Source organism: Budorcas taxicolor, chromosome 1 (genome assembly GCF_023091745.1).
Source record: "Budorcas taxicolor isolate Tak-1 chromosome 1, Takin1.1, whole genome shotgun sequence".
NCBI lineage: Eukaryota > Metazoa > Chordata > Mammalia > Artiodactyla > Bovidae > Budorcas > Budorcas taxicolor.
In genome coordinates, this window is record NC_068910.1 from 54,795,718 (window position 1) to 54,803,325 (window position 7,608).

General features: G+C 41.6%; 1 pseudogene; it reads left to right on the forward strand.

Annotated features, from left to right (window-relative positions):
* Nucleotides 1-2,073: 2,073 nt before the first annotated feature.
* LOC128054082 (annexin A2-like) lies at nt 2,074-3,090 on the forward strand (annotated as a pseudogene).
* The last annotated feature ends 4,518 nt before the right edge of the window (nt 3,091-7,608 follow it).

Consider the following 7,608-nt stretch of genomic DNA (forward strand, 5'->3'; position numbering starts at 1 on the left):
CAGCCGGGCTCCTGAGGGGTCTGTTGAGTGACGAGCAATCCGACAGGTGTTACTTCTCCCGTAAGGAACTTCACTCCTGGAGCTCCGTCCATCGCTACTTCTAAGGTCCTAGGCACCATGGTCCTTTGTACCTAGATGGCGCCCCTTGTTCCCACCTCTGCCCTCCATGGCCACCATATTTCATCTCAATCAAGCAGAGAATGTGATCCTTTGAAATCAAAATGGAGCTTGATCTTTGCTCAAGATCCCGAGGCAGTTCCCCAGAGTAAAAGCCACAGTCTTGACAAATACCTATAAGGCCTTCAACTCCTTCCTCCCTTTTGATTTTTAAATGTTGCTTCATTTTTAGTGGAGTATAGTTGATTTACAATATTGTGTTAGTTTCAGTTACATAGCAAAGTGATTCAGGTGAGTTTTTTCCAGATTTTTTCCGTTATAGATTATTACAAGATATCGAGGATAGTTCCCTGTGCTGTTCAGTAGGTTGCCTATTTTATATATAGTAGTGTGCATATGTTAATCCCAAGTTCCTAATTTATTCCCCCCACCTTTTCCCTTTGTGTGTTAATCACTCATTCATGTCCGACTCTTTGAGACCCAAGGACTATAGACCACTAGGCTCTTCTGTCCATGGGATTCTGGAATGTGTAACCATTCCCTTCTACAGGGGACCTACCTGACCCAGAGATCAAACCCGGGTCTCTTGCATTGCAGGCAGACTCTTTACCACCTGAGCCATCAGGGAAGCCCTCCTTTTCCCTGTGGTAACCATAAGTTTGTTTTCCAAGTCTGTGAATCTCTTTCTGTTCATTTGTGTCTTTTTTTTTTTTTAGAGTCTACATATAAGTGATAGCATATGATATTTGTCTTTCTCTGTCTGACTTTACTCAGTGTGGTCTTCTCTAGGTCCATTGTATTGCTGCAGACCCACCCACTCCTCTTGCAGCTTTATCACTCTCTTCGCCGCTGGCTCCACAGTGGCCACATTCTACTTATCGTTACTCAAACTCACCAGTCAAGCCCTTCCCACCCTCTGCAAGATCTGTCCTTTGCTACTTTCAGGTCTCTGTCCAAATATCACCTTATCAATGAAGCCTTCCCAACTCCTTTACCTAAAATAACACCCTCCCCCTACTACTCTGTCACGCTCTGAGCCTCTCATCCTGATGGGTTTTTCTCCAGTGCACTTATACTAGCATACTGTATATTTCCTTATTTATCCATGGATTATCTCACTTGTCCACTAGGAGGTAAAACTCCAGGAGGGCAAGGAAGTAATCTATTTGATCAAAAATTTTATTTCCAGGACCTACAACATTTAATTTAAAATTAATTAGAACATTAAATTAAAAATTTTATCTCCAGGACCTGTTATTTGATACATAACAAGTCCATATACACATATATACAAATGGGTGTCTGTGTATATATACCTACATATATCTATAATATATATAGGATTGGACAGAAAGTTCATTTGGGATTTTCCATATTATCTTATAGAAAAAGGTGAATGAACTTTTTGGCCAACCCAGTGTGTGTGTGTGTGTGTGTGTGTGTGTGCGCGCGCGCGTGTGTGCACGTGTGTGTATTTCAGTGAGTGAGTGGGTGAATTCATGACTGATCAAAGTAACCTGTGGATTTTCTCTATGTCCCATACGTTTTTCTCTTAATAAATGGTGCACATGCGTGGATGCATCCTTTTTTAGGTAGATAGAAAGTCATTGGGACCATATAAAAGTATAGGATCATTAGTTCTGGTGAGAGAGGCAGAATAAATGACTTTCTATCCAAACAGGATCTAGTTTTTATTTTTATTTTTTTCAGGATCTAGTTTTGTTTGGAGATTGTAAATCCTGGAGTAAGGTTCTTTCATATAACTGTGCTTTTTTACACTGCACGATATTTTACCTTAATTCTTTGCTCACAGACATGAATAAAATACTTATTAAACAGCAATAGGGAGTGAGCTGGGTTAACCTTCTCCAATTATGCTTCATGGAACGTTAAATCTAGAGAGCACACTCTGCATCTGGGGACCCCGAGGGCATTGCCCCCAGCCCAGTTTCTTTCAAAATGTGTACAGTTCTTGAAATTCTGTGCAAGCTCACCTTGTGGGGTGATCACTTCACACCTCTGAGTGCACATGGGTTAGTCAAAGCGTACACCAACTTTCATGCTGAGTGGGATGCTCTGAACATTGAGACAGCCATCAAGACCAAAGGTGTGGATGAGGTCACCGTTGTCAACATCCTGACCAACCGCAGCAATGAACAGAGACAGGATATCACCTTCACCTACCAGCGAAGGGCCAAGAAGGAACTTGCATCAGCACTGAAGTCAGCCTTGTCTCTGCCACCTGGAGGCAGTGATTTTGGGCCTATTGAAAACACCTGCTCTATATGGTGCTCCTGAGCTGAAAGTGTCCATGAAGGGACTAGGGGTTGATGAGGACTCTCTCACTGAGATTGTCTGCTCAAGGACCAACCAGGAGCTGCAGGAAACCAACAGAGTCTACGCAGAAGTCTACAAGACCGGTCTGGAGAGGGACATCGTTTCCAACACATCTGGTGGCTTCCACAGGCTGATGGTTGCCCTCACAAAGGGCTGAAGGGCAGAGAATGGCTCTGTTGCTGATGATGAACTGACCGACCAGGACTCCCGCTCTCTCTATGATGCTGGTGTGAAGAGGGAAGAAACTAATGTTCCCACGTGTACCAGCATCATGATTGAGTGGAGCGGGTGTCACTTCCTGAAAGTATTCGAAAGGTGCCAGAACTACAGCCCTTGTGACATGCTGGAGAGCATCAAGAAGGAGGTCAAAGGTGACCTGGAAAATGTTTTCCTGAACCTGGTCCAGTGTATTCAGAACAAGCCCCTGTGTTTTGCTGACAGACGGTATGTCTCCATGAATGGCTAGGGTACTCATGGTAAGGTCCTGATTAGAATCCCCCGCAGTGACATGGACATGTTGAAAATAAGATCTGATTTCAAGTAAAGTTCGGCAAGTCCCTGAAATACTACATTCAGCAAGACACCAAGGGCGACTACCAGAAAGCGCTGCTGTACCTGCGTGGTGGGGGTGACTGAACCCCACAACAGCCCAAACATCCAGGATGGCTGCTCCATGCTCCAGCTAACAGTTGTACACAGTCAGCTTGGGCTAACAGCCCCCTGTGCCCATCCTTGGGAGGATGACGTTAGCGCTGCCCACCCCACCCACTCTTTTGTTAGTTTAGATGCCTACACATCACCTGACTTTCCCATCTAATCCCTCTTTATAGCCAAAGAAATGAACATTCCGAGAATTTGGAAGTGAAATCTATGATGTGAAACACTTTGTCTCTTGAGTTCAGTTCAGTTCAGTCACTCAGTCGTGTCCGATTCTTTGTGACCCTATCAATTGCAGCATGCCAGGCCTCCCTGTCCATCACCAACTCCCGGAGTTCACTCAGACTCAGGTCCATCAAGTCAGTGATGCCATCCAGCCATCTCATCCTCTGTCGTCCCCTTCTCCTCCTGCCCCCAATCCCTCCCAGCGTCAGAGTCTTTTCCAATGAGTCAACTCTTCGCATGAGGTGGCCAAAGTACTGGAGTTTTGTAAAAAGATGAATAAACTGAATTTTTTAAAGTTTATTTTTTTTTAGTTGAAGGATAATTGCTTTACAGAATTTTGTTGTTTTCTGTCAAACCTGAACATGAATCAGCTACAGGGACACATATCTCCCCTCCCTTCTGAACCTCCCTCCCATCTCCCTCCCAATCCCACCCCTCTAGGTTGATACAGAGCCCCTGTTTGAGTTTCCTGAGACATACAGCAATTTCCTGTTGGCTATCTGTTTTATGTATGGTAAGCTTCCATGTTACTCTCTCCGTACTTCTCACCCTCTCCTCCCCTCTCCCCACGTCCATACGTCTATTCTCTATGTCTGTTTCTCCATTGCTGCCCTGCAGATAAATTCTTCAGCACCGTTTTTTCTAGATTCTGTATATATGCATTAGTACATGATATTTATCTTTTTCTGATTTACTTCACTCTGTATAATAGGCTCTAGGTTCATCCACCTCATTAGAACTTACTCAAATGGATTCCTTTTTATGGCTGAGTAGTATTCCATTGCGGAAAAGGCAATGGCACCCCACTCCAGTACTCTTGCCTGGAAAATGCTATGGACGGAGGAGCCTGGTAGGCTGCAGTCCATGGGGTCGCTAAGAGTCAGATACGACTGAGCGACTTCACTTTCACTTTTCACTCTCATGCATTGGAGAAGGAAATGGCAACCCACTCCAGTGTTCTTGCCTGGAGAATCCCAGGGATGGGGGAGTCTGGTGGGCTGCCGTCTATGGGGTCGCACAGAGTCGGACACGACTGAAGCGACTTAGCAGTATTCCACTGTGTATATGTACCACAGCTTCTCCATCCATTCATCTGTCGCTGGACATCTAGGTTGCTTCCATGTTCTGACTATCGTAAACAGTGCTGCAGTGAACGATGGGATACATGTGTCTTTTTCAGTTTTGGTTTCCTGAGGGTATATGCCTAGCAGTGGGATTGCTGGGTCATATGGTGGTTTTATTCCTAATTTTTTAAGGAATCTCCATGCCGTCATCCATAGTGGCTATATCTATTTACATTCCCACCAACAGTGCAAGAGGGTTCCCTTTTCTCCACACCCTCTCCAGCATTTATTGTTTGTAGACTTTTTGATGATGGCCATTCTGACTGGTGTGAGGTGAAATCTCATTGTAGTTTTGATTTGCATTTCTCTAATAATGAGCAATTTTGAGCATCTTTTCATGTGTTTGTTAGCCATCTGTATGTCTTCTTTGGAGAAATGTCTGTTTAGGTCTTTTTCTCACTTTTTGATTGGGTTGTTTGTTTTTCTGGTATTAAGTTGTATGAGCTGCTTATATATTTTGGAAATTAATCCTTTGTCAATTGTTTCGTTTGCTATTATTTTCTCCCATTCTAAGGGTTGTCTTTTCACTTTGCTTATGGTTTCCTTTGGTGTGCAAAAGCTTTTAAGTTTAATCAGGTCCCCCTTGTGAATAAACTGAAGTTTTACTTAAGAAAAAAAAAAAATCCAGAGAGCTGTTCTGTGGAAGAAGGGTACTCTTAACATGTATGTTTAGAAAGCCTCGAATTTGTCATAGCTAATAATTATAAAAGCTAACATGGATTGTTGTTAAATTACCTGCAGATTACAAACTGCTCTCTCTGATCCTGTTCACTCTACACATTAGCATATTCAAGGCTTTGAGAAGTCCTGCATGAAAGAAAACTGCTTAAGTTTTCAGCCCAGCTTTTGCTGAATGTATTTGCTTATACAACCATTTATTTTTCATTAGGGACACTTTTTTTTTTTTGATCTTTTTTTTTTTTTAATTTTAAAATCTTTAATTCTTACATGTGTTCCCAAACATGAACCCCCCTCCCGCCTCCCTTCCCATAACATCTCTGTGGGTCATCCCCATGCACCAGCCCCAAGCATGCTGTATCCTGCGTCAGACATAGACTGGTGATTCAATTCTTACATGATAGTATACATGATAGAATGCCATTCTCCAAAATCATCCCACCCTCTCCCTCTCCCTCTGAGTCCAAAAGTCCGTTATACACAGCTGTGTCTTTTTTCCTGTCTTGCATACAGGGTCGTCATTGCCATCTTTCTAAATTCCATATATATGTGTTAGTATACTGTATTGGTGTTTTTCTTTCTGGCTTACTTCACTCTGTATAATCGGCTCCAGTTTCATCCATCTCATCAGAACTGATTCAAATGAATTCTGTTTAACGGCTGAGTAATACTTCATTGTGTACATGTACCACAGCTTTCTTATCCATTCGTCTGCTGATGGACATCTAGGTTGTTTCCATGTCCTGGCTATTATAAACAGTGCTGCGCTGAACATTGGGGTACATGTGTCTCTTTCAGTTCTGGTTTCCTCAGTGTGTATGCCCAGCAGTGGGATTGCTGGGACATAAGGTAGTTCTATTTGCAATTTTTTAAGGAATCTCCACACTCTTCTCCATAGTGGCTGTACTAGTTTGCATTCCCACCAACAGTGTAGGAGGGTTCCCCTTTCTCCACACCCTCTCCAGCATTTATTGCTTGCAGATTTTTGGATCGTAGCCATTCTGACTGGTGTGAAGTGGTACCTCATTGTGGTTTTGATTTGCATTTCTCTGATAATGAGTGATGTTGAGCATCTTTTCATGTGTTTGTTAGCCATCCGTATGTCTTCTTTGGAGAAATGTCTATTTAGTTCTTTGGCCCATTTTTTAATTGGGCCGTTTATTTTTCTGGAATTGAGCTGCATAAGTTGCTTGTATATTTTTGAGATTAGTTGTTTGTCAGTTGCTTCATTTGCTATTATTTTCTCCCATTCAGAAGGCTGTCTTTTCACCTTGCTTATATTTTCCTTTGTTGTGCAGAAGCTTTTAATTTTAATTAGATCCCATTTGTTTATTTTTGCTTTTGTTTCCAGAATTCTGGGAGGTGGATCATAGAGGATCCTGCTGTGATTTATGTCTGAGAGTGTTTTGCCTATGTTCTCCTCTAGGAGTTTTATAGTTTCTGGTCTTACATTTAGATCTTTAATCCATTTTGAGTTTATTTTTGTGTGCGGTGTTAGAAAGTGATCTAGTTTCATTCTTTTACAAGTGGTTGACCAGTTTTCCCAGCACCACTTGTTAAAGAGATTGTCTTTACTCCATTGTATATTCTTGCCTCCTTTGTCAAAGATAAGGTGTCCATATGTGTGTGGATTTATCTCTGGGCTTTCTATTTTGTTCCATTGATCTATATGCCTTTCTTTGTGCCAGTACCATACTGTTTTGATGACTGTGGCTTTGTAGTAGAGCCTGAAGTCAGGCAAGTTGATTCCTCCAGTTCCATTCTTCTTTCTCAAGATTGCTTTGGCTATTCGAGGTTTTTTGTATTTCCATACAAATCTTGAAATTATTTGTTCTAGTTCTGTGAAAAATATGGCTGGTAGCTTGATAGGGATTGCATTGAATTTGTAAATTGCTTTGGGTAGTATACTCATTTTCACTATATTGATTCTTCTGACCCATGAACATGGTACATTTCTCCATCTATTAGTGTCCTCTTTGATTTCTTTCATCAGTGTTTTATAGTTTTCTATATATAGGTCTTTAGTTTCTTTGGGTAGATATATTCCTAAGTATTTTATTCTTTTCGTTGCAATGGTGAATGGAATTGTTTCCTTAATTTCTTTTTCTACTTTCTCATTATTAGTGTATAGGAATGCAAGGGATTTCTGTGTATTGATTTTATATCCTGCAACTTTACTATATTCATTGATGAGCTCTAGTAATTTTCTGGTGGAGTCTTTAGGGTTTTCCATGTAGAGGATCATGTCATCTGCAAACAGTGAGAGTTTTACTTCTTCTTTTCCAATCTGGATTCCTTTTATTTCTTTTTCTGCTCTGATTGCTGTGGCCAAAACTTCCAGAACTATGTTGAATAGTAACGGTGAAAGTGGACACCCTTGTCTTGTTCCTGACTTTAGGGGAAATGCTTTCAATTTTTCACCATTGAGGATAATGTTTGCTGTGGGTTTGTCATATATAGCTTTTATTAT